This window comes from Phyllobates terribilis, unplaced genomic scaffold, assembly GCF_046119375.1.
Source record: "Phyllobates terribilis strain yellow unplaced genomic scaffold, ASM4611937v1 Scaffold_13__5_contigs__length_258822181, whole genome shotgun sequence".
Taxonomy (NCBI): Eukaryota; Metazoa; Chordata; class Amphibia; order Anura; family Dendrobatidae; genus Phyllobates; species Phyllobates terribilis.
This window is the reverse complement of record NW_027362773.1, coordinates 25,027,533-25,054,573: the sequence shown is the minus strand read 5'-3', so window position 1 is coordinate 25,054,573 and position 27,041 is coordinate 25,027,533.

Here is a 27,041-nt window from a genome sequence, read left to right as displayed (position 1 = left end):
AACCAGAAGTACCCCAGCCAGGGACCCCACTACTAGTCCAGTAGGTGGGACTAAAAACTGTATATAGTCACCTGTAAGGGTATAGTAATTTAAAGTTCAAATAATGTTTTTCTAATAGTGTGTGTGCATAATTACCCGTCAGGGTATACTGACTCCAGGCTGGGGACTGTGAACAGCCAAAAAGTTATTTTGTATATAGTTTTGCACTTCTTAAAGTGCTTCCTATTGGTTTTATAAGTGCAATCAAGTGACCTCAGAAGAAAAACCCGCTTGGCGTGGCAGAAGATGTGGTCCACCACTAGGAACACCTATGCCCTGCAGCCACGCCCAGGGCCTACGTTAAGGGTTTGCGGACGGGTCCCTCATGCTGCTACCTTTGCACCAGTTTAAAAAGTAAAAAGGACATCCTGCTACAGAATGTTATTAAAAATGTTTTCATAGTGTAACAATAACCTGTAACGTTCAAGAAAAAGTGCCTCCCATAAAGGGAAGAATTGTGTTTGTTATGATCTTATATGTGATGTATCTAAAAATTAGCATGTCTATAATATACCATGTTTTACTCAGTTCCAGCCCGGCGACGTGCTGTGTTTTACCAGGGGGGAGTGTGGCGCCCCTGAGGGTTCAATCGCCACAGAGGTACTGCACCTCACCCAGAGGTGTGGTGTCTCCTTCTCTCAGGTAAGGAGGGAGTGCTGCCCAGAACCCCAACACCTGCATCCAACACTACACTGCTCCAGGCTGGCTGGAAGGGCAACATGCATGGGCTTAGCTGCTGAGCCCTGTCCCTGGCTGGAGTAGGGAGGAACCCAAAGGTAGGGGGAACCAGTAGTGGGTGTGGGTGGAGGAAGCAATTTAGGGGAGCACTTTGATAGTAGGTATATAATGGGAAGCCATCTTAGGGTGGCAGGAGAGTCAGAGGAGAAGAGAGTGTCAGTCAGTCAGGGAGCAGATTCTCTTTAGGAGCTCTGCTCCACAAGTAGGGCCAGTCCTAGAGGCCCAGGAGGGGAGCAGAGGAGTAGGCTCCGATCTAAAGAAGGGATCTCAGGGGGTACGGCGAGTGCAGGACGGCACCCGTACGCCCCGAATCTCTCAGAAGACAGAGGGATCGTGGGCCGCAAGAAGGGGACCGGCCCCTGGACCAGTCATGTAACTTCAAGTCTTGGCTGGAAAAACCGGTGGCTTCTGGCTTTCATAGACCAGTTGCCACAGCCTTATTCTAATCCCCGTGAGGGTCAAGCAGGTCTGGGAACTCCAGTAAGATAGGAGGGACTTCAGAGCACCCGAGCGGGATTGAGAGTGGGGAAGCGCAGGGCAGGAGGGAGAAGACCCAGCGTGAAGATGGTCTAGAGAGGAACACAAGAAAGCGGGGTTACGTCAGGTGCTCCTAACCTACCTGAGGAAGAGCTGAACTACCGGCCTGGTGAACACAGCGCGACGTGGGAGGCTGGTACCCGTACAGTGCACCAGTGGAACTTTCATAAGAACTGTGAGTAAAGACTCGGATGACTGCACCGTACTGCCTGCGTCCATTATTCCAGCAGCGCCATCTTTCCCTCCCTGCACTACAACGCCCAGCACAACCCTCTCTTGCTGCGCTGCCCTGAGGCCTGCTGCTCCACCTCTGGGGAGCCGTTCCATCATAAGCTGCCCTAACATCTGCCTCAGAGGACTGCTCCGCAGCGGCGGCTTCCTTTGGCCGCATTCTACAGGTGGCGTCACGAACACTTTACAAATCCCCTATAAATAATCCCCCTTTTGGGTGACTGCCCTGGGCCACGGACCAGGTCAGCCACCGTGATATCCCAAGGCAAACAGAGGCCTGGCTGCCGAGTATCCCAAGGCCCTGGGGACACGTCACTAACAGTTGTATTGGCAACTTCCTTCGTGTTGGTGTTACGGGGAATGGATGCCTGCCTTCTGTCTGCAGCCACAACACTGCTTCTTCCTGCCTGTTGGGGTGCTCTGCCTCTCTCCCCCTGTGTGCTGCTGTCCTCCCTCTGCATGTCCTCCTGCAAGGTTGGGTCAGTTACTATATCGTCCACCACCTCGTCTTCCACTTCCGCACCCTGATCCTCCTCCTGACTTTCTGGCAATTGTGTCTCATCATTGTCCACCTCTTGTGACACTTTCCCACCGTCGCCTTCATGTGACCGTGGCTGCTCAAATAGTTGGGCATCGCTGCACGAGATCTCCTCTTGCCCCGCTTCAAGTGGACCGGGCGAGAGGCCCGAATCTATAAATGGAAAATTGAACATCTCTTCAGAGTGTCCAAGTGTGGGATCAGTTGTCTCTGGGTACTCGGCATGGTGGGAGGAAGGAGGATCAGGGTGAGAAATATGCGGTCCAGACTCACGGTTACTGAGACTTGACCGTGTGGAAGACAGGATGGTGGTAGTGGTGGCTAAGTGACTGGAAGCATTATCCGCTATCCAACCAACAACCTTTTGACACTGCTCTGGGTTCAATAGTGGTGTGCTGCGGTGCCCTAGAAATTGGGACAAGAAGGTCAGGCGAGAAGATGTGGGTGTTTGTTGTGGCACAATTTCGGCTTGCCCACGGCCTTGTCCTCAGCCTCTGCATGCACCATTACCATCAAGTCCAGTTCCCTGTCCCTTGCCACGTGCCTTGCCCATTTTAAATGGAGGACAGTATCTTCCACGCTCACTACAAATGACTGAGCTTGGAGCGAACTTATATGTGAGCCTTTTGACGGAGAAAACACAGTTTTAAATACCTGGCCTGTAGGTAAGTAGTTTGAACAGCAAACTGCTGTGAATTGCTTCACTGACACACTGAAAGAAATTTTTAATGGAGGCCAGAAATGGCAGTATTTTCTGACAACGTATATGTGATCCGTGTGACGGAGAAAACACAGTTTTAAATAGCTGGATTTTTAGCGCTGTAATATGGAAAGGACCTGGCTGTATTCTGCAGTGCCAACAAGAAAATGGCGCAGGAAAATGGTGCTCTCTGGATTGCTTTTTAAGCAAATTATGAGGATTAAGATGGAAAAAAAATTATGCCAGGCCCCTAAGACGTGGGCCTATTTCTAGAAATATAACAGCAGCAGAAGGCAGAACTGGAATTGAGCCTCTTGTCCTATGTGCACTGCAGTCTGTTATATACCCTGCCTGCCTGCCTATGTACATTGCCTGCCTGATAGCTCTGCAGATGGATTAGTTAGTACTCAAAAGGACTGTTTGTTAAGATGGATATGTGTAATGTATGTTTTGTCTCCCTACACTACCTAATACACGATTAAATCTCTCCTTGACACAGCAACAGCTCTCCCTACACTGTCTGATCCGGAGTGACTGTGACGAGCATGGCGGCGCCAGGTCTTATATAGACCTGATGACGCTGTGCGGCCAGCTAATCACTGTAATGCCCACAACCAATATGGCTACGGCATTACAGTGCATGGCAGGCAATCCCTGCATGTTCATTGGCTCTCTAAAGAGCACCAAACATGCATGGAGGGGACCAGAGTTCCCGCCCGAGCAACCCGGAAATACTCACCGAGCTTGTCGAGCACCATGATGCTCGGGAGAGTGCCGAGTAGTGGCGAGCGCATTCGCTCATCACTAGCGCTCACCTTACCGCCCGGACAAACTGTACTCACGTTACCCGCACGGGCCTGCACACCTCTTGAGGGGGTCGAAGTTCAGATAGAACCAACATCGCTGAACAAACTATCCCCCGGACTCTTGGTGGCTCGGACACTGGCCACTGTCCAGGGTGGCAATGTTATAGTGCGGTGTGTTAATCTGGACGAAAATAATCTCACACTCCCTCCCAGGGTGGAAATAGTCCATATTCTGGGGATGCCAGAGAAGTTGGTGCGACCCGATGTGGTACAGCTGTCCGCTGTACGAGGAGACCCCTGGACTCTGGCGGTCACCGTGCTGCCGGAATCCCACTGGGCTAGTGCGAAGGAGGGACAAAGAAACCTAGAAAGAATGCGGGCTGAATTGACAGGACTTACACCTCGACAGGTGCAGCAGGTTGAGGAGGTGCTGGAGCGGTACCAGGAAGTCTTTGCTCGCCATGAGGATGATTTTGTTTGCACCGAAGCCATTACCCACGAGATTCTCATGGGGAGCGCTGCCCCAGTGCGGGAGAGATACCGGCAGATACCTCCCCAGATGTATAAAGAGGTTAAGGAGATGCTAGCCCATGTGATACAGAATGGTGTGATACGGGAGAGTCAGAGTCCGTGGACAGCCCCGATTGTCCTGGTCCAGAAGAAAGATGGGACCTTACGGTTCTGTGTGGACTATAGACGACTGAATGCCTGTACAGTACGGGACTCTTACCCACTACCCTGAATCGAAGAGTCCCTGTCGGCCCTAGGGAAGGCAAGATACTTCTCCTCCTTGGATCTGGCCTGTGGGTACTGGCAGGTGCCCGTGGCCGAACATGACCGTGCGAAGACGGTATTCATATTACCCATGGGACTGTTCGAGTTCAATCGGATGCCCTTCAGCCTGACTAACGCTTCCGGGACGTTCCAGCGTCTGATGGAGAGGTGCCTTGGCGATTTAAACTTCGAGGCGACACTGATGTACCTTGACGACATAATTGTCTATGCCACCACCTTCGAGGAGCACCTTCAGTGACTGGAGCAAGAACTGAGTCGCCTACAGCGTCATGGCCTAAAGGTGAAGCCCCAGAAGTGCCACCTGTTCCACAAACAGATCGAATATCTCGGTCATACTGTGTCCGGTGAAGGAGTCAGGCCCACCCAAGAAATGGTGGCCGCCGTACAGGGGTGGCCTACCCTGAAGACAGTGAAGGACGTTCCAGGAACTTCACCTGCATAGCCAACCCATTGCTGGAGCTACTTAAGGGAGTGCTGGCGGGCTCCAAGAATCAGTCGATTCGGTGGGGAAGCACCCAGGAAGAGGTCTTCCGTGCCCTAAAAATGGCCCTGACCGAGGCCCCAATACTTGTCTATGCGGATTTCTCCCAACCATTCATACTCCACACTGATGGGAGCCTACATGGTCTGGGAGCCGTGTTATCCCAAGTACAGAAGGGGAAAGAGCGCGTGATTGCATACGCCAGCCGCTCCCTTCACGACTCCGAGAGGAACCCAGATAATTATAGCTCTTTCAAATTAGAGTTGTTGGCTCTGGTTTGGGCAATGACCAAGAAGTTTGCAGAGTATTTGTCCGGGTCCGAAGTACTGGTGAGAACAGATAACAACCCTCTGGCCTACCTGGAGAATGCGAAATTAGGGGCCCTGGAGCAGCAGTGGGTAGCCCGCATAGCCAGGTACCGGTATAAGATCGCCTACCGGCCTAAGGCAGAGAATACTCATGCCGACGCTGTCTCCAGAGTGACATATGAACGGCCTGATTATGACAGCGATGAAGATTTGGAGGCGGATGAGACCCCTAGCTTCCGAAGTTTTGTGGGACCGCTGGCCGCGCCGCAGGGACAGATCGGAGAGACATCGGAAGAACAAGTGCTAGGGCAGCCAAGAGATGACTGGATTCGACTTCAACAGACTGACAGAGAAGTTGCTCAATTATGTCAATGGGTGGCTTTTCGGCAAGTCCCCAGTCGAGAAGAGAAGAGTACCCTGTCCCCGGGAGCACTGAAAATGCTGGGACAATGGGAGAGACTGTGTTTGTGAGACTGGCTGCTGTACCAATGGGTGCAGCTACTGCGAGATTTCAGGACCACCTGGCAAGTGGTGATCCCAGAGAAGTTGGTCGGAGTAGTGGCTAAGGAGGCTCATGAACGAGGGGCTCACTTCGGACCAGAGAAGACGTTTCAGTGGTTGCAGAGGCTGGTGTATCATCCCCGACTGTGAGCAACAATAGAAGACACTTGTCGAAGATGTCGGAGCTGTGAGCTGGTTAAGCCCCCGGAGCAGCGGGTCCCCATACAAACTATTGTGACTTCTGCCCCCTTGGAGGTGCTGATGATCGACTATTTGACTGTTGGACCGGCGCATCTCGGGTATGAACATTGCCTGGTAATGACAGACCACTTCTCAAAGTTTGCGATAGTGACCCCGACCAGAGACCAGACCTCTGAGTCAGCTGCGCAGGCCATCTGCCGAGACTTCATTCGGGTGTACGACTGCCCAAAGAGGATTCATTCCGATCAAGGCACCTGCTTCCAAGGCCGGGTGATGAAAGAGCTGCATCGGTTGTACAAGATTGAGAAGTCATGGACTACTCCTTTCCACCCTCAAGGTAATGGGGCCTGTGAACGCTTTAACTGGACACTGTACCAAATGCTCCACAATTTGGAGGAAGATCGGAAGGTACGGTGGCCTGAGTTTGTGGCCGAGCTGATGTGGGTCTACAACAACCGAATAAATAGTACGACGGGGTTCACTCCTTATACCTTGCTGTTCGGGCGAAAGGGGCGAGAGATTACCGAGTTAGAGCTGGACCCCAAGGAGGACTACCCACGGACGGGGTGTCTTCCTGAGTCCGGGAACATCAGCATTGACTGCAGACCCTCCGACAGTGGGTACAACAAAAGTTTCAGGAGCTCAAACATCATGAGACATTGCTCTTCGAGGGACAGCTCTGAGGCCCGGGGAGCGGGTGTTGGTTCGGGACAGGCGGCCCTGGGGTAAATTGAGTAGGCGGTGGGAACGGACCCCACACCGAGTGAAGCTCAGGATTGGCGCTGAAGGACCTGTGTATGAAGTTCAAACCTGAGGGGGCTGAAGGAGCCCCTACCAGAGTGGTTCATCGTAGTATGCTGCGACCCTGTCTGTCTAAAGATGACGAGGATGGAGAAGAATCACCTGCTTCTAGAGAGGGTCCTGTCACAGTTGCCCCAAGCCACAATGTGGACGAATAAGAGTTGTTGATACTACCTCCGAGCCCCAGCACTCGATTACCTGCAGTCCCCAGTGCAGGCGGCGAGGGAACAACATCGGTTGAAGCCACCGGGCAGGTGGAGTTTGGAAATCCGAGTGACCCTGCACCCCCCATCAGTCAAACTGATTTAAGCCGGTCAGAACGGACAACAGCAGGAGTGCCTCCTCACCGTTACGAACAAGATCAATTCATATGGTACCGTATCGTTCAGGAAGTCCAAGAATGTGAACGTTTGATGAAGGAACTCTCGCCCGTGGAATGGCGAGTTAAAGGAGAGCGGGGGTGTAAGGGGGAAGACCGGGGTGTAAGTACTTTCAGAGCAAGGGATCCAGAACTGCCGAAGCCGTGCCTCTGGGGGCGTGTCCAGAGTGAGAGCTGGGAGGTCAGGTAACCGGGGAACTGGTGGCGTGGTTAGAGAGAGGAAGAGACGAGGACGTTTGCGAGGGAAAGGGGAAATGGGTCCTGCTCAGCAGAGCAGTGTGAGAGGGTCCAGGCTCCTGGCTACAGTACTTGGAACAAGATCCGAGTGCAGTGGACCGGAGGAGTCAAGCCGACTAGAGGGAGAAGAGACGCAGGGTCTGTGGAGCCGAGCATGTAAGGTGCCGTGTTATGGACTAAGGGCTCAGCGGGTAAAACTGGAGACCGCCCGCTGCCGCCAGAAGACGGAGCATTGTTTGGGCGGGGAAGCCTGAAAGAAATCAACACCGGCATCTGCTGGCAACTGCCTTGTGAGGAGCAAGAGTCAGCTAAGTGAAAAAACTGTCGATTACAACCGGTTCGACTCTGCTACATCTAGTTAAACTGTGATCTGTCAGTAATAGACTTTTACCTGCTACTTCCCTTGTTTTTTACCCCATATTTTCCACTGTTACTCCCTGCATGGAGATTGACCCTGTTATCATAAACCTTCCCTGATTATTAACCCCGTATTGGCTGCTCTGTGTTTCTGTGTCACTGCATCTACAGTACCCGTGTTACAAGACCAAAGCACAGATTTCCACTGGTCTAATGTCCATTCCTTGTGTTCTTTAGCCCAAACAAGTCTCTTCTGCTTGTTACATGTCCTTAGCAGTGGTTTCCTAGCAGCTATTTTACCATGAAGGCCTGCTACACAAAGTCTCCTCTTAACAGTTGTTGTAGAGATGTGTCTGCTGCTAGAACTCTGTGTGGCATTGACCTGGTCTCTAATCTGAGCTGCTGTTAACCTGCAATTTCTGAGGCTGGTGACTCGGATAAACTTATCCTCAGAAGCAGAGGTAACTCTTGGTCTTCCTTTCCTTGGGTGGTCCTCATGTGAGCCAGTTTCTTTGTAGCGCTTGATGGTTTTTGCAACTGCACTAGGGGACACATTGAAAGTTTGCCCAATTTTTCGGACTGACCGACCTTCATTTATTAAAGTAATGATGGCCACTCATTTTTCTTTACTTAGCTGCTTTTTTCTTGCCATAATACAAATTCTAACAGTCTATTCAGTAGGATTATCAGCTGTGTATCCACCTGACTTCTGCACAACACAACTGATGGTCCCAACCCCATTTATAAGGCAAGAAATCCCACTTATTAAACCTGACAGGGCACACCTGTGAAGTGAAAACCATTTCCGGTGACTACCTCTTGAAGCTCATCAAGAGAATGCCAAGAGTAGTCATCAAAGCAAAAGGTGGATACTTTGAAGAACCTAGAACCTAGAATATAAGACATATTTTCAGTTGTTTCATACTTTTTTGTTAAGTATATAATTCCACATGTGTTAATTCATAGCTTTGATGCCTTCAGTGTGAATGAACAATTTTTAAAGTCATGAAAATACAGAAAAATCTTTAAATGAGAATGTGTGTCCAAACTTTTGGTCTGTACTGTATATACACTGCACAGTACCACTTCTCCTGTCCTGTATATATACACTGCACAGTATCACTCCTCCTGTCCTGTATATATACACTGCACATTACTACTCCTCCTGTCCTCTATATATACACTGCACAGTACAGTACTACTTCTCCTGTCCTGTATATATACACTACACAGTATCACTTCTCCTGTCCTGTGTATATACACTGCACGGCACCACTCATCCTTTCCTGTATATATACACTGCACAGTACTACTCCTCCTGTCCTCTATATATACACTGCACAGTACTACTTCTCCTGTCCTGTATATATACACTGCACAATACCACTTCTCCTGTCCTGTATATATACACTGCACAGTACTACTCCTCCTGTCCTCTATATATACACTGCACAGTACTACTTCTCCTGTCCTGTATATATACACTGCACAGTACCACTTCTCCTGTCCTGTATATACACACTGCACAGTACCACTTCTCCTGTCCTGTATATATACACTGTAAATTACCACTTCTCCTGTCTTGTATATATACACTGCACAGTATCACTCCTCCTGTCCTCTATACATACACTACACAGTACAGTACTACTTCTCCTGTCCTGTATATATACACTGCACAGTATCACTTCTCCTGTCCTGTGTATATACACTGCACGGCACCACTCCTCCTGTCCTGTATATATACACTGCACAGTACTACTCCTCCTGTCCTCTATATATACACTGCACAGTACTACTTCTCCTGTCCTGTATATATACACTGCACAGTACCACTTCTCCTGTCCTGTATATATACACTGTAAAGTACCACTTCTCCTGTCCTGTATATACACACTGCACAGTACCACTTCTCCTGTCCTGTATACAGTACAGACCAAAAGTTTGAACACACCTCATTTAAAGATTTTTCTGTATTTTCATGACTATGAAAATTGTACATCCACACTGACGGCATCAAAACTATGAATTAACATATGTGGAATTATATACTTAACAAAAAAAGTGTGAAACAACTGAAAATATGTCTTATATTCTAGGTTCTTCAAAGTAGCCACCTTTTGCTTTGATGACTGCTTTGTACACTCTTGGCATTCTCTTGATGAGCTTCAAGAGGTAGTCACCAGAAATGGTTTTCACTTCACAGGTGTGCCCTGTCAGGTTTAATAAGTGGAATTTCTTGCCTTATAAATGCTTTTGGGACCATCAGTTGTGTTGTGCAGAAGTCTGGTGGATACACAGCTGATAGTCCTACTGAATAGACTGTTAGAATTTGTATTATGGCAAGAATAAAGCATCTAAGTAAAGAAAAACAAGTGGCCATCATTACTTTAAGAAATGAAGATCAGTCAGTCCGAAAAATGTGGAAAATTTTGAATGTGTCCCCAAGTGCAGTTGCAAAAACCATCAAGCGCTACAAAGAAACTGGCTCACATGAGGACCGCCCCAGGAAAGGAAGACCAAGAGTCATCTCTGCTTCTGAGGATAAGTTTATCCGAGTCACCAGCCTCAGAAATCGCAGGTTAACAGCAGCTTAGATTAGAGACCAGGTCAATGCCACACAGAGTTCTATCAGCAGACACATCTCTACAACAACTGTTAAGAGGAGATTTTGTGCAGCAGGCCTTCATGGTAAAATAGCTGCTAGGAAACAACTGCTAAGGACAGACAACAAGCAGAAGAGACTTGTTTGGGCTAAAGAACACAAGTAATGGACATTAGACCAGTGGAAATCTGTGCTTTGGTCTGATGAGTCCAAATTTGAGATCTTTGGTTCCAACCACCGTGTCTTTGTGCGACGCAGAAAAGGTGAACGGATGGACTCTACATGCCTGGTTCCCACCGTGAAGCATGGAGGAGGAGGTGTGATGGTGTGGGGGTGCTTTGCTGGTGACACTGTTGGGGATTTATTCAAAATTGAAGGCATACTGAACCAGCATGGCTACCACAGCATCTTGCAGCGGCATGCTATTCCATCCGGTTTGCATTTAGTTGGACCATCATTTATTTTTCAACAGGACAATGACCCCAAACACACCTCCAGGCTGTGTAAGGGCTATTTGACCAAGAGTAAGAGTGATGGGGTGCTACGCCAGATGACCTGGCCTCCACAGTCACCAGACCTGAACCCAATCGAGATGGTTTGGGGTGAGCTGGACCGCAGAGTGAAGGCAAAAGGGCCAACAAGTGCTAAGCATCTGTGGGAACTCCTTCAAGATTGTTGGAAGACCATTTCCGGTGACTACCTCTTGATGCTCATCAAGAGAATGCCAAGAGTGTGCAAAGCAGTCATCAATGCAAAAGGAGACTACTTTGAAGAACCTAGAATATAAGACATATTCTCAGTTGATTCACACTTTTTTTGTTAAATATATAATTCCACATGTGTTAATTCATACTTTTGATGCCTTCAGTGTGAATGTACAATTTTCATAGTCAAGAAAATACAGAAAAATCTTTAAATGAGAAGGTGTGTCCAAACTTTTGGTCTGTACTGTATACAGGACAGGAGAAGTGGTACTGTGCAGTGTATATATACAGGAGAGGAGGAGTGGTACTGAGCAGTGTATATATACAGGACAGGAGAAGTGGTACTGTGCAGTGTATATATAGAGGACAGGAGGAGTGGTGCTGTGCAGTGTATATATACAGGACAGGAGGAGTGGTACTGTGCAGTGTATATATATACAGGAGAGGAGGAATGATACTGTGCAGTGTATATATACAGGACAGGAGGAGTGGTACTGTGCAGTGTATATATACAGGAGAGGAGGAATGATACTGTGCAGTGTATATATACAGGAGAGGAGGAGTGGTGCTGTGCAGTGTATATACATAGGACAGAAGGAGTAGTACTGTGCAGTGTATATATACAGGACATGAAGAATTGTGAAGCCCAGCTGTGCTTGGTATCACAGACCCAGAAGGGTGTATTAAAGGATTCCTCCACAAGAGGCCCCCATAACCATTCACACATCTCCACCTTCCACCTCAGACCACCAGAGGGAGCTCCTTAGGGAGATATATAAGGGAAGGTGGAGCCAGGCAGCAGTTAGTCTGTTGATGAGTTACTGCAGAGCGAGACACAGAAACAGGTCAGTCTGCAGTGGAGCTCAGTGACTCAGCAATTCCTCTGAGAGTTCAGTTGGTGCAAGCCTGACTACAGAGTGGAGTCCAGACTCAGGTGTAGCTCAGTGAGGTGAGCTGTAGGTGTGGCGGCGCCATAAGATCGGTGAAGTGCAGCACGCTGCCGTTTGTGTGAGTAGCTTATTGAGGGCTCGAGTAGGCCGAAGGCGAAGGAGTAGAGAGTTAGTACATAGGGGGCAGAGGAGCTTAACTAGCTCACCCCGAAGAAGAAGAATTTACCGGACACCGGGTCCAAAGCTTGCCGGGATCTCCACGGCCCAGTAAGATAAACCGGAATCCCTTGAGAACTACAGGTCCCAGGATCACTAAAGTGCTGATACGTACCAGAGCCAGGAGACACATAGGCCCCGTAAGTCGGGAGCGTGCACTCCAAGAGAAGGCCCTACCACAAGGTCAGCCAGCGCAGGACAGAGACAAAGTTAGGCCTAGCTCAGGCAGGTCAGAAACTTATTACGCAGAAGCCAGAACCAGGAGGCCCAAAACCTGCTCATTGGGGAGGATCCGGACATACACCCTTCACCCTACAGTGCTCCGGGGAGTGCCTGAAATTCCACCAGTAAAAGGTACTGAAGTGACTATTGTGTCCGTCCCTGTTCTTGTTCTGGCCCGGTGGTGTCTCTTTGTCCTGCACCCCCGTTTCCATACTGCCCTGAGGCCCAGCTCCACCTGTGGGGAGCTATACCATCGAGCTGCCTTATCATCAGCCTCAGTGGACTGCGCAGCGCTGGTGATCCTCACCAGAAGCCACAGGTGGCATCACGAACTCTTTTCTAAATGTAACAAATATCAACCCCTTTTTAAAGAGAGGCCCAGGGTACGGGCCCGGGAGCCGACCACCGCGACATCCCTAAAGGCCAGGCTAAAGGCCCGGGTACCGAGTTATCCCCATCTTCCTCTGGGCTAGTCATCTCTCAACTGGCGTCACGAACAGGATTGTGTGCCCTCGGCAACGGAAAGAGTTGTGCCCGTTGCCACCGGGTACTGTGGGCCTTAAGAAAGTGTAAAACTCAGTGGTGAAGCTTTTCCCGCCATTTTCTGGAGTTTCCCGCCACTGGCCGCCATCTTTCCGGTCGCCACGCGGGAAGAAGAGGGGCGTAACAGCTGAAAGCGCGCGAAGTTGAGGACACGCCCCACGCACTGACGCAGCGTCAGGTCCTGGCAGGAAAACCCAGCGAAAGCGCTGACGTGGGACGTAAGCGACGCAAGGTCCTATCAGCAGACCGTCACCTGCGGAGCTGCGGCCTACAGAAGGAAGGTAGGCCACGGTTCACTAGGGAGGGCACCAAGATTTTGCAGCAACAGTCGCTGCCCAGGCTGACAGCCCCGATGATGTACCCGCAGCCGCCTCCGCGCAGGACGGAGCAGCCGCCCCATTACCAGGGCCTGTAGCCCCTATCATACCATTGACTTTACCGTACATGCCTGGAGCAAAGTGGCTCCCCCAGTACAGCGGCAAGCCGGACACCCTGTCTGGATTCAAACACAAAATATGCAGCATCCTGGACATGTATTCTATGACGGGCAAACAAAGAGCTGCAGTAGTTGTGGGACAATTGACTGGTGCTGCGGAGAGGGAAGTAGAGACTTGGTCGGCCGCAGACCAGGAATCAGTGTCCGCAATTTTCTAAAAGTTACAGACTGCCTTTGAGGATCGCACTGAGGCGGACCTCCGGATGAGGTTCTACCAATGCTCTCAGAAACCGGAGGACAGCGTTCGGGACTATGCCTGCCGTTTACAAGGGGCCCTGCGAGCTCTAAAACAGGTTAGTCCAATTAGCATTACTAATGAGAGTAAAATGCTAAAAGAACAATTTGTCTGGGGGCTGAGGTCCCAAGCGGAGAGCAGGACTGTGCGTTGGTGGTCCTTGGACCATCCAGATGCTACCTTTGACACCCTTAAGGACATGGCTATCAAGGGACTACAACCCCTGGAGACAGCAGATACGTCTATCCAGCGTTTCCAGGGGAGGGCCACTCCAACGCCAGCAGCACCCACCTTTTCCCCGCTGGCTGCTGAAGCCAAAGTCCAGGCAGCGCTCCCTACTGAGCTGGACTGTCTGCACTCAGAAGTGCACCAACTGACCAAAAACCTGGCCACTGTGATGAGTGCCCTGCAACTACGGACGGAGCCAGAGACGGAGGGAAAGATCCTGCTAGCCGACTGCCCTGAGGATGTCCCCTGGATGAACCAGAGGAGAAGGAGGACGTCGCCACCCCGGAGGAGGACATCGCCACCCTGGAGGAGGACAATGCCACCCCTAGGAAGGACCAACAACCAGCATCATCCTCGCCAAGAGTTCGTCTGCCACCGCTGCCAGAAGGCAGGTCACACAGTGCACCAGTGTCCTTTAAACGAGCAAACCCTGGGTCCGAGGGCCAGCACCCAGGAATAGACTCAGCAGGCCCCTCAGACTGGCACCGCAGGTTTGTGGGAGGAAGACCTTTCCTAACCATCACACTGGACGGCATTGCGATACCTGCCCTGCTGGACACCGGATCCCAGGTAACAATTATACCTGATATCCTCTATAGCAAATACTGGTCCATGGACAGTCTCCAGCCCCCAAACCCAGACTTTTCAGTATACGCCTCTAATGGCCTCCCTCTTGACCTACTTGGGGTTAAGAATGTAGCAGTAAAAGTGGGGAGAGTGGAGTTAAAGGACCAGGGACTCATTGTGGTGAAGACTGCCCATGAGGAAAATGGACTGAATATGGTACTAGGCACTAACATTGTTGGTAACTGTTTGGAGGAGGTTGTGTTTTTACTCCAACAGCTCACTGATGTTGCCAGACCAGGGCAGAAGAGAGCGATCCAGAAGGAGATCCGAGCCCTGACGTACCAGCAGCAAGTGAAGCTGACCGGTGGTGAGATTGGTAATGTGCGGGTAACAGACCCGATACCCATTGTAATTCCCCCAATGAGTGAAATGCTTATCTGGTGTAGAGCAGCAATAGGTCTTAAAGGGCAGAGCTACCAGGCGGTAGTAGAACCCCTTAGCTCAGAGCACAGATCTACACTCTTAACTGCCAGGGGGGTAGTAGATGTATGTAATGGGAGGGTGCCCGTCCGTCTTCTTAACTATGGGGAAGACGAGGTTAGACTACCGCGTTATGCCACTATTGCCAAACTCTACACTGTAAATAATAACTCTATTCACACGGCGAAGTCCTTAACCTCCCCAGACCAAGTGGAGGAAAATGACCCTACAACACAGGAGGAGGATTGGTGTCAACAGCTCCACGTTGGGACAGACACCACTCCTGCCCACCAGAAACAGGGAGTACACCGGGTGGTTCAGGAATACGAGCAGGTATTCAGCAAACACCCACTTGACTTTGGGAGGATTAAGGGGGTACAACATCACATCCCCACAGGCAACCATCCCCCCATCAAGGAACGGTACAGGCCTATACCTCTAGCACACTACCAGAAAGCCAAGGAGATGTTGCATGACATGAAGAAGGCAGGGGTAGTAAGGGATAGTTGTAGTCCCTGGGCAGCTCCCCTAGTTCTAGTCAGGAAAAAGGATGGAAGCATGAGAATGTGTGTAGATTACAGACAAGTAAATCACATTACACATAAAAATGCATACCCATTACCACGTATTGAGGAATCCCTGGCTGCCTTGAAGTCTGCAAATTACTTTTCCGCCCTTGACCTCACTAGTGGGTACTGGCAAGTGGCTGTGGCTGAGGAGGATCGGGAGAAGACGGCCTTCACCACCCCGATGGGACTCTGCGAGTTCAACAGTATGCCGTTTGGACTCTGCAATGCCGTTCCAGAGATTGATTGAGTGCTGCCTGGGACACCGCAACTTCGAGACTGTGTTACTATACCTGGATGACGTGATTGTGTACTCCAAGACGTATGAGGACCACTTGAAGCACCTGGCGCATGTATTTGAGTCACTGTCCCAGTATGGGATGAAGTTGAAGCCCTCCAAGTGCCACCTGCTCAAGAAGAAGGTACAGTACCTGGAACACATTGTCAGTCCAGAAGGGGTAGCACCAGACCCGGAGAAGGTCACTGCCATCCAGAAATGGCCGGAGCCGAAGAACCTCAAGGAGGTGAGTCAGTTACTGGGACTGATAGGATACTACCGGAGGTTTGTAAAAGATTACACCAAGAGAGCAGCACCTCTGCAAGACCTTCTGGTAGGACTGTCCCCAAAAGGCAGAAATCCCCCATTCCACTGGGGTAAAGAACAGGCTGAATCATTTCAATAAATGAAGGAGATCTTGACAGGTGATGAGATCCTAGCCTACCCTGACTACAGCCAACCATTCCTGCTGTATACTGATGCCAGCAATGAAGGATTGGGAGCTGTCCTAAGTCAGAAGCAGAATGGCCAGGAGAAAGTCATCGCGTATGCAAGCAGGAAGCTCCGCCCGACCAAGAAGAACTCAGAGAACTATAGCATCTTCAAGTTGGAGTTCCTGGCCTTGGTCTGGGCCATCACAGAAAGGTTCAAGCACTACCTAGCCTCCAGTAAGTACACTGCCTACACTGACAATAACCCCTTAACTCATCTTGAAACAGCCAAGCTGGGAGCCATGGAACAACGATGGATGGCTCGGCAGTCAAACTACCAGTTCACAATTAAGTACCGGGCGGGCCGCAAGAACGCCAACGCCGATGCCCTGTCCAGGATGCCTCACCAGTCAGACACAGAAGAAGAAGTGGATGACCTGGAAGAGGTTGAACTACCTGCCTTCCACCGGAATGGGATGGCCCACGAGCTACGAGCCTCCAGGAGGCAACGCGGTAAGACGTTAAACCCCTTGCCTCACCACAGCTGGAAAGAGACCCAGGACAGCGACCCGGTTGTCAGCCGCATTAAACAGCTGATAACCCAGGAAGGTGCCTCCCTGGAGAAAGATGCGTCTCTCCAAGCAAAGCAGCTGTGGAACGAGAGAAGCCGGCTGTTTATCTACCGTGAGAAGCTGTGCCGGAGGTACGTCAATCCAAAAACTCATGAGATGGTATGGCAGATAGTAGTCACTAAGACAGACATCCAGATGGTATTAGAAGCTTACCACGATCAGGCGGGGCACTTTGGCTGGAAAAAGCTAGAGACCCTGCTGAAATGTAGATTCTACTGGGTAGGAATGTGCAGCTCCATTGAAAGGTGGTGCCGGGACTGTGGACCCTGTGGCCTAAGAAGAAAAGACTTCAGCAGCCAGAAGGCACCCCTTCCGCCCATCAAGACGACTCGGCACCTGGAGATCGTGGCCCTGGACCATGTCAAGCTGTCCCCCAGCAGGTCAGGGTACTCCTATGCTCTGACTATGGTGGATCACTACTCACCTTTCCTGGTGGTCGCCCGTGTCAAAGACTTGACAGCAGAGACAGCAGCGAAGACGTTCCAAGCGTACTTCTGCAGACCCCATGGATACCCTGAGCAGGTACTGACTGACCAAGGCCCGGCCTTTGAGGCTGAATTGTTCAAAGAGTTCTGCCATCTCTACGGGTGTAAAAAGATCAGAACTACACCATATCACCCACAAACAAATGGTCTCTGTGAAAAGATGAACAACATCATCATCGACCTGCTAAAGACCATACCACTTGAGGAGAGAAACCAGTGGCCAGACCTACTACCTGATTTAGTGGATCTGTATAATCATATACCAGTCAGTGCCACCAATTGCACTCCGGCATATCTCATGCGGGCAAGGCCAGGAAAGCTGCCCATGGACCTGGAGCTTGGTGTTGTTGAACCTGAAGCTGATATGACCACTGAGGACTGGGACACCACCAGACAAGAGCAGTACAGAAAAGTACAAGCTTGTGTCGAGGATAGTCTTACTCGGGTGAGAGAAAAACAGAAAATTCAATACAACAAAAACGCACCCGCAGAACCTTTTACACCAGGTGAAACAGTACTAAAAAGGAAAAGACACAACCACAAACTCGACAACCAATGGGAAAAAGACCCCTACACTGTGTTACCATCAAAATTTGACAACAAAAAGACATGCATAATTAGTCGTGATGTAGGAAAAACATCTGCCACAGTGTCCAGGGACCATTTAAAATTGTGTCCAGACGTACTGAAACTCCAAGATGAAGTGCCTCTTACTATCCTGGAAGAACCTAAAGAAACAGTGATACACACTGACCTAGGAGACTTCCCAGCGGATTGGCCTCAAATAGGAGGTGCAGTAATCATTCCAGTACTCTAATTCTATGAACAGCCAGAAAACCCTCCACAGCAAGTTGAACCTGTAAGTGCTGCAGAAGACCCAGCTCAAGAAGTATCCCCGGATGAAGGATCCCCGGCAGGAGCAGAGCAAGAGGGCCCAGCCAATGGTAGACTTGCCAGTCCAAGAGAGAGGTTAAGGCAGTTTTACAACATGGTTACACGTAGTACTGGTAGAGTAACTGAGGATACAGATACTGACACTCCACCAACCACAGCACTACACAGATCAGTACGCAGCACAAGAGGTAAACCTCCTGCTGGGTACACTGACTAAAATAGTACAATTTCTGGGAGTGTAGATAGTTACCCCTGGGGTATTGTGTATTAAGTTGTGATGTACTGCATAATTGTGTGTTTTTATGCTTATTAATTTGTGCTTTTTCCTATTAATTCTTTATTTACATAATGAACTGCTTGGCTGAGGACTGTGTGCAGCCCAAAAACTGCTTTTGTATATAATTGCGCTTCCTGGAGTGCCCTTTAGGTGACCTCAGAAGTAAAACCTGTCTGGAGTGGCACGTATGGAGGTCCGATTCGGGATCTTCATGCCCTGCAGCCACCCCAGGGCCTACGTAGAGGGTTTAGGACAGGTCCCTCAAAACTACCAAAGTACTCTACCTTGTGAGATGGACATCCTTGCTGGGAACCTCACCACAGGAGACTTGGATTCTGAGGACACTCTGTAACTATTTTGGTTATGTAACGTTTAAGATTCGTGCCTCCCATAAAGGGAAGAATGTTCTAGTATTGCTTATGTTTCCTATTGTTACTGTTTTTATAAAATGTACTTCAGCCCGGGAGTGCTGAATTTAACTAGGGGGGAATGTGAAGCCCAGCTGTGCTTGGTATCACAGACCCAGAAGGGTGTATTAAAGGATTCCTCCACAAGAGGCCCCCATAACCATTCACACATCTCCACCTTCCACCTCAGACCACCAGAGGGAGCTCCTTAGGGAGATATATAAGGGAAGGTGGAGCCTGGCAGCAGTTTGTCTGTTGATGAGTGGAGCTCAGTGACTCAGCAATTCCTCTGAGAGTTCAGTTGGTGCAAGCCTGACTACAGAGTGGAGTCCAGACTCAGGTGTAGCTCAGTGAGGTGAGCTGTAGGTGTGCCGACGCCATAAGATCGGTGAAGTGCGGCACGCTGCCGTTTGTGCGAGTAGCCTATTGAGGGCTCGAGTAGGCCGAAGGCGAAGGAGTAGAGAGTTAGTACATAGGGGGCAGAGGAGCTTAACTAGCTCACCCCGAAGAAGAAGAATTTACCGGACACCGGGTCCGAAGCTTGCCGGGATCTCCACGACCCAGTAAGATAAACCGGAATCCCTGGAGAACTACAGGTCCCAGGATCGCTAAAGTGCTGATACGTACCAGAGCCAGGAGACACATAGGCCCCGTAAGTCGGGAGCGTGCACTCAAAGAGAAGGCCCTACCACAAGGTCAGCCAGCGCAGGACAGAGACAAAGTTAGGCCTAGCTCAGGCAGGTCAGAAACTTATTACTCAGAAGCCAGAACCAGGAGGCCCAAAACCTGCTCATTGGGGAGGATCCGGACATACACCCTTCACCCTACAGTGCTCCGGGGTGTGCCTGAAATTCCACCAGTAAAAGGTACTGAAGTGACTATTGTGTCCGTCCCTGTTCTTGTTCTGGCCCAGCGGAGTCTCTTTGTCCTGCACCCCCGTTTCCATACTGCCCTGAGGCCCAGCTCCACCTGTGGGGAGCTATACCATCGAGCTGCCTTATCATCAGCCTCAGTGGACTGCGCAGCGCTGGTGATCCTCACCAGAAGCCACAGGTGGCGTCACAAACTCTTTTCTAAACTTAACAAATATCAACCCCTTTTTAAAGAGAGGCCCAGGGTACGGGCCCGGGAGCCGACCACCGCAACATCCCTAAAGGCCAGGCTAAAGGCCCGGGTACCGAGTTATCCCCATCTTCCTCTGGGCTAGTCAGAATGATACTGTGCAGTGTATATATACAGGAGAGGAGGAGTGGTGCTGTGCAGTGTATATTTACAGGACAGGAGGAGTGGTGCTGTGCAGTGTATATATACAGGAGAGGAGGAGTGGTGATGTGCAGTGTATATATACAGGACAGGAGGAGTGGTACTGTGCAGTGTATATATACAGGACAGGAGGAGTGGTGCTGTGCAGTGTATATATACAGGACAGGAGGAGTGGTACTGTGCAGTGTATATATAGAGGACAGGAGGAGTGGTACTGTGCAGTGTATATATACAGGACAGGAGGAGTGGTACTGTGCAGTGTATATATACAGGACAGGAGGAGTGGTACTGTGCAGTGTATTTATACAGGAGAGGAGGAGTGGTGCTGTGCAGTGTATATACACAGGACAGGAGGAGTGGTACTGTGCAGTGTATATACACAGGACAGGAGGAGTGGTGCTGTGCGGTGTATATACACAGGAGAGGAGGAGTGGTGCTGTGCAGTGTATATATACAGGACAGGAGAAGTGGTACTGTGCAGTGTATATACACTGGACAGGAGGAGTGGTGCTGTGCAGTGTATATATACAGGACAGGAGAAGTGGTGCTGTGCAGTGTATATACACAGGACAGGAGGAGTGGTGCTGTGCAGTGTATATATACAGGACAGGAGGAGTGGTACTGTCAGTGTATATACACAGGACAGGAGGAGTGGTACTGTGCAGTGTATATACACAGGACAGGAGAAGTGGTGCTGTGCAGTGTATATACACAGGACAGGAGGAGTGGTGCTGTGCAGTGTATATACACAGGACAGGAGGAGTGGTGCTGTACAGTGTATATATACAGGACAGGAGGAGTGGTGCTGTGCGGTGTATATATACAGGACAGGAGGAGTGGTGCTGTGCAGTGTATATACACAGGACAGGAGGAGTGGTACTGTGCAGTGTATATATACAGGACAGGAGGAGTGGTGCTGTGCAGTGTATATATACAGGACAGGAGGAGTGGTGCTGTGCAGTGTATACATTTGTACCCCGCAGAAGCCAGCCTCGATGACGACATTTCGGTTCCATAACAGAACATGAATCCGAAACATAACCACATGGGCTAATAAAGAAGAGTCCTCCAATTTTTTTTACAATTAATCAGAGTGTTGAGATATATATATATTATTATATTATGCGTGTATATATGTATGTATGTATATACACACACACGCAAACATAATAAGAGCAGATACTGAGAATGACACCATGTATACAGAGCAGGGGAAGTATACAAATCATGCACAGCTCCACAATATATTCTACAATCAATTATATACCCAGCTCCACACTATATACTGTGCAAAAGAATATAGATTGGAACTGTTTATATACTATATATATTATATAGTGTAGGGATGTGCCAGTGTTTAAAGTGTGGATTCCAAACTATATACTACAGTATGTACACAGCACCATACTATATAAACATCTCTACACTATAGATTGTGAGGCAGTGCCCGGGATCGTATACGAGGGACGTTATATCTCTAGTAGTGTTGAGCGAGTATGTTTTGCTAACCCTTTCGCTGAGTATGCTCAGCCGAGCACCGAGTAGTTACAGCTGCTCGGTGTTATGTTTGAATCACTCCCGTGTGCATGATTTGCGACGGTTTGATAGCTTTGATACATGTGAGGAATGTGTAAGAAGCAGACATTCCTCACATGTATTAAAGCTGTCAAACTGTCGCAAATCATGCACACGGGAGTGATTCAAACATAACACCGAGCAGCTGTAACTACTCGGTGCTCGCCCGAGCATCATGTTGCTCGACAAACGAGTATTTCCGGGTTGCTCGGGTGGGAACTCGGGTCCCCTCCATGCATGTTTGGAGCTCTTTAGAGAGCCAATGAACATGCAAGGATTGCCTGCCATGCACTGTAATGCCGTAGCCATGTTAGTTGTGGGCATTACAGTGATTGGCTGGCTGCACAGCATCATCACGTCTGTATAAGACCTGGCGCCGTCATGATCGTCACAGTCACTCCGGATCAGACAGTGTAGGGAGAGCTGCTGCTGTGTCAGGAAGAGATTTAATCGTGTATTAGGTAGTGTAGGGAGAAAAACCGTACATTACACATATCCATCTTAACAAACAGTCATTTTGAGTACTAACTAATCCATCTGCAGAGATATCAGGCAGGCAGTGTATATAGGCAGGCAGGCAGTGTATATAGCAGACTGCAGTGCACATAGGACAAGAGGCTCAATTCCAGCTCTGCCTTCTGCTGCTGTTATATTTCTGGAAATAGGCTCAGGTCTCAGGGGCCAGGAATATTTTTTTTTGCATCTTAATCCTCATAATTTGCTTAAAAAGCAATCCAGAGAACACCGTTTTTCTGCACCATTTGCTTGTTGGCACTGCAGAATACAGCCAGGTCCTTTCCATATTACAGCGCTAAAAATCCATCTATTTAAAACTGTGTTTTCTCCGTCACACGGATCACATATACGTTGTCAGAAAATACTGCCAGTTCTGGCCTCCATTAAAAAATTACTTTAGTGTGTCAGTGAAGCAATTCACAGCAGTTTGCTGTTCAAACTACTTACCTACTGGCCAGGTATTTAAAACTGTGTTTTCTCCACCACACGGATTACATATACGTTGTCAGAAAAAACTGCCTGTCTGGCCTCCATTAAAAATTGTTTTCAGTGTGTCAGTGAAGCAATTCACACCAGATTACTGTTCAAACTACTTACCTACAGGCCAGGTATTTAAAACCGTGTTTTCTGCGTCACACGGATCACATATACATTGTCAGAAAATACTGCCATTTCTGGCCTCCATTAAAAAAAAATTTCAGTGTGTCAGCGAAGCAATTCACAGCAGTTTGCTGTTCAAACTACTTACCTACAGGCCAGGTATTTAAACTCTGTTTTCTCCGTCACACGGATCACATATAAGTTCGCTCCAAACTCAGTCATTTGTAGTGAGCGTGGAAGATACTGTCCTCCATTTAAAATGGGCAAGGCACGTGGCAAGGGACAGGGAACTGGACGTGATGGTAATGGTGCATGCAGAGGCTGAGGACAAGGCCGTGGGCAAGCCGAAATTGTGCCACAACAAACACCCACATCTTCTCGCCTGACCTTCTTGTCCCAATTTCTAGGGGACCGCAGCACACCACTATTGAACCCAGAGCAGGGTGAAAAGGTTGTTGGTTGGATAGTGGATAACGCTTCCAGTCACTTAGCCACCACCACCACCATGTTTACCACACGGTCAAGTCTCAGTAGCCTTGAGTCTGGACCGCATATTCCTCACCCTGATCCTCCTTCCTCCCACCATGCCGAGTACCCAGAGACAACTGATCCCACACTTGGACACTCTGAAGAGCTGTTCACTTTTCCATTTATAGATTCGGTCCTCTCGCCCGGTCCACTTCAAGAGGGGCAAGAGGAGATCGCGTGTAGCGATGCCCAAATATTTGAGCAGCCACGGTCACACGAAGGCGACGGTGGGAAAGTGTCACAAGAGGTGGACAATGATGAGACACAATTGCCAGAAAGTCAGGAGGAGGACAAGGTTGCGGAAGTCGAAGACGAGGTGGTGGACGATATAGTAACTGACCCAACCTGGCAGGAGGACATGCAAAGCGGGGACAGCAGCACACAAGGGGATGGAGGCAGAGCACCCCAACAGGCAGGAAGAAGCAGCGTGGTGGCCGCAGACAAAAGGCAGGCAACCGTTCCCCGTAACACCAACACGAAGGAAGTTGCCAGTACAACTGTTAGGTCTTCCCGAGTCTGATTGTTTTTTAAAGACTCTGCCGATAACCCCAAAAAGGCCATTTGCACCACCTGCCAGGCCATAATCAGCAGGGGTGGCAAAACGACCAGCCTGACCACCACCAGCATGATCAGGCACATGGCAGCAAAGCACCCGACTTTGTGGGCCGAACTCCAGGGTCCAGGAACAGTGTCTGCGGGTGGCACCATTGCTTCTTCCGCTGTTGTGGATGCAAGCCAATCCCCTGTCCATGGTGCATGCGAAGATGCCTCCTGCCCTGCACCTGTCATTGCACACTCTCAAGTAGCAGCATCAGGAAGCATGTCCATGTCCTTGTCCCAGCGCAGCATTCAGTTGTCCATACCCCAGTCCTTGGAACGCAAGCGCAAATATGCAGCCAACGCCCCACAGGCCACACTACTAAATTCTCACATTTCACAACTGCTTGCGCTCGAAATGTTGCCTTTTAGGCTTGTGGAGACGGAGGCATTCCGCAACCTGATGGCGGCGGCTGTCCCTCGGTACTCGGTCCCCAGCCGCCACTATTTCTCCCGGTGTGCCATCCCCTTATTACACAAGCACGTGTCCCAAAACATTAGCCGTGCTCTCAACAACACAGTTACCGGTAAAGTCCACCTAACCACGGACACGTGGACAAGTGCTTGTGGGCAGGGACGGTAGATTTTGCTGACGGCACACTGGGTTAACATAGTGGAAGCCGGGACCAAGTCGGACCTTGGGACGGAGCACGTCCTACCGAAGCCAAGGAGTGCGGGCCCTAGGTCAATCAGGGTTGCCCCCACAGTCTACAGCTCCTCCACCTCATCCTCCTCAGCCTCCTCCTCCTCTTCAGTCTCCATTTCCGAAATGACCACATCAGTCAAAAGCTGGAAGCACTGCAGCACTGCCTCGGTCAAGCGGCAACATGCTGTGCTGAAGCTAATATTCTTAAGTGAAAAACCGCACAATGCTGAAGAGTTGTGGACAGCTCTGAAAGAGCAAGCAGCTCTGTGGCTCACACCGCTGAACCTACAGCCAGACATGGTCGTGTGTGACAATGGCCGGATCCTGGTAGCGGCTCTGAGGCGAGGCGAGCTCACACACGTACCATGCCTGGCCCATGTGCTTTACCTCGTGGTTCAGCGGTTTCTCAAATCCTACCCGGAGCTGCCGGATCTGCTTGTTAAAGTACGCCGCCTGTGTGCCCATTTTAGAAAGTCAGCTACAGCTTCCGCCCCCTTTGCAGTGTTTCAGCAGCATTTTCAGCTTCCGGCTCACAGACTGGTGTGTGATGTCCCCACGCGTTGGAACTCTACACTGCAGATGTTGGGAAGGATTTGTGAGCAGAAGAGGGCAGTTGTTGAGTACCAGCATTAACAAGGCCGTCGCTATTAGGTTCCAACTCCACACATTAGACTTCAGGAGTGGACATGGATGCATTGCAGGCGGAGCACGATGAGATGGAGCAAGGAACCATACAGGGTGATTACACACAGCCAAGCCTCATCTCATCCCAATGTGAATTGGGTGATAATGATGAAGAGGAGGAGGAGGAGGAAGGACAGGAGCTAGTTTCATGCACTATAGACGGTACTACCTGCACAGCTGTCATACCGTCTGTTCAGCATGGATGGCCAGAGGACAGAGAGGAGGAGGAGGAGAGCATGGTCAGTCATCCTCTTGGTGAGGACACGGAAGTCTTGCCTGTTAGTAGTTTGGCACGCATGGCTGAGTTTATGTTAAGCTGCCTTTCCCATGACCCTCGCATTCTCAAAATTTTGGGCGACAGTCATTACTGGTCGGTGACACTTCTAGACCCTTTCTACAAAGAGAACTTTATATCTCTTTTTCCTGAGGCGGACAGATCTACAAAAATGGGACGGTACCAGAAGGCCCTTGTTGCGGAACTATTAAAAAAATTCCCATCTGAAAACGCTGGCGGCAGAGGGCACACTTCGTTGGACAACCAAGAAGTACAGGCGAGAGAGACACAAATTTCATCCAGCAGAGGCAGGGAAACAGTGTCAAAGTTCTGGGAGAGTTTTCTCAGACCCTCCCATCGCACAGACCCCGAGGCGCGGGGTACTCTCACAAGGAGTGCAAAGTTTGAGAAGATGCTGAGGCAGTACCTTGCCGACCGTACCAAAGTCCTCCGTGATTCCGCTGTGCCTTATAATTATTTCGCATCCAAGCTGGATGCAGGGAATGCCTGCCCTGCCGCCAGCGTTTTATCAGAGCGGGTTTTTAGTGCCGCTGGTGGAATTATAACTGATAAGTGCATCCGCCTGTCAACTGAAAATGCTGACAGGCTGACTCTTATAAAAATGAACAATGGCTGGATTGGGCCAGACTTCTCAACACCACCGAATGATAGCAGCGTAACATAAACTCCAATCCAGTGTCTTTTCTTGAGAGGTGTATTCCCATGCACCTTTTTACACCCACACATGGGTATACGCTTCTTGATTTTGGCTATTTGCTCTTGTCCGCCTCCGTCTCCTAATCCTCCACCACCATATCACCAGGGTGACCGTGGTCCGTGATGCAACACCCACCTAATTTTTTTAAAGGGTGTTTATGATGCCCGTGAAAAAAAATTTTTGATACTGTATGTTCATGTATAACCCCCAGGGGTAAATATTTGTCAGCCCATACACTTAGTGCATGGGCATTACAAGTATAGGAGGCCCGCTCCTTTTTAATGAGAATATTTTTTTATGAGGCCCTCCTCAACGTCTCTTCCAAAGGGCTTTGAAGTGCTTCCAAATTTTGGGCAGCCCTTGCATTCACTGCATAGGCCAACACTATGGGAGACTCTCTCCTTTCTAATGGGAATTTGTCATTACTGTGGCCCTGCTCTATGTGTCTTTAAATTCTTAGTGGGGTTTCTCCTAAAATTGTCAGCCGTTGGACTCACTGCATACCCTATAACTGTATAGCAGACTCTCTCCTTTCTAATGGGAACATGTCGTACCTTGTTACTGTGGCGCTGCTCCATGAGTCTTTAAATTCTTAGTGGTGTTTTTACTAAAATTGGTCAGCCGTTGGACTCACTGCATACCCTATAACTGTATAGCAGACCCTCTCCTTTCTAATGGGAACATGTCGTACCTTGTTACTGTGGCTCTGCTCCATGTGTCTTTAAATTCTTAGTGGTGTTTTTACTAAAATTGGTCAGCTGTTGGACTCACTGCATACCCTATAACTGTATAGAAGACCCTCTCCTTTGCAATGGGAACATGTCGTCCCTTGTTAC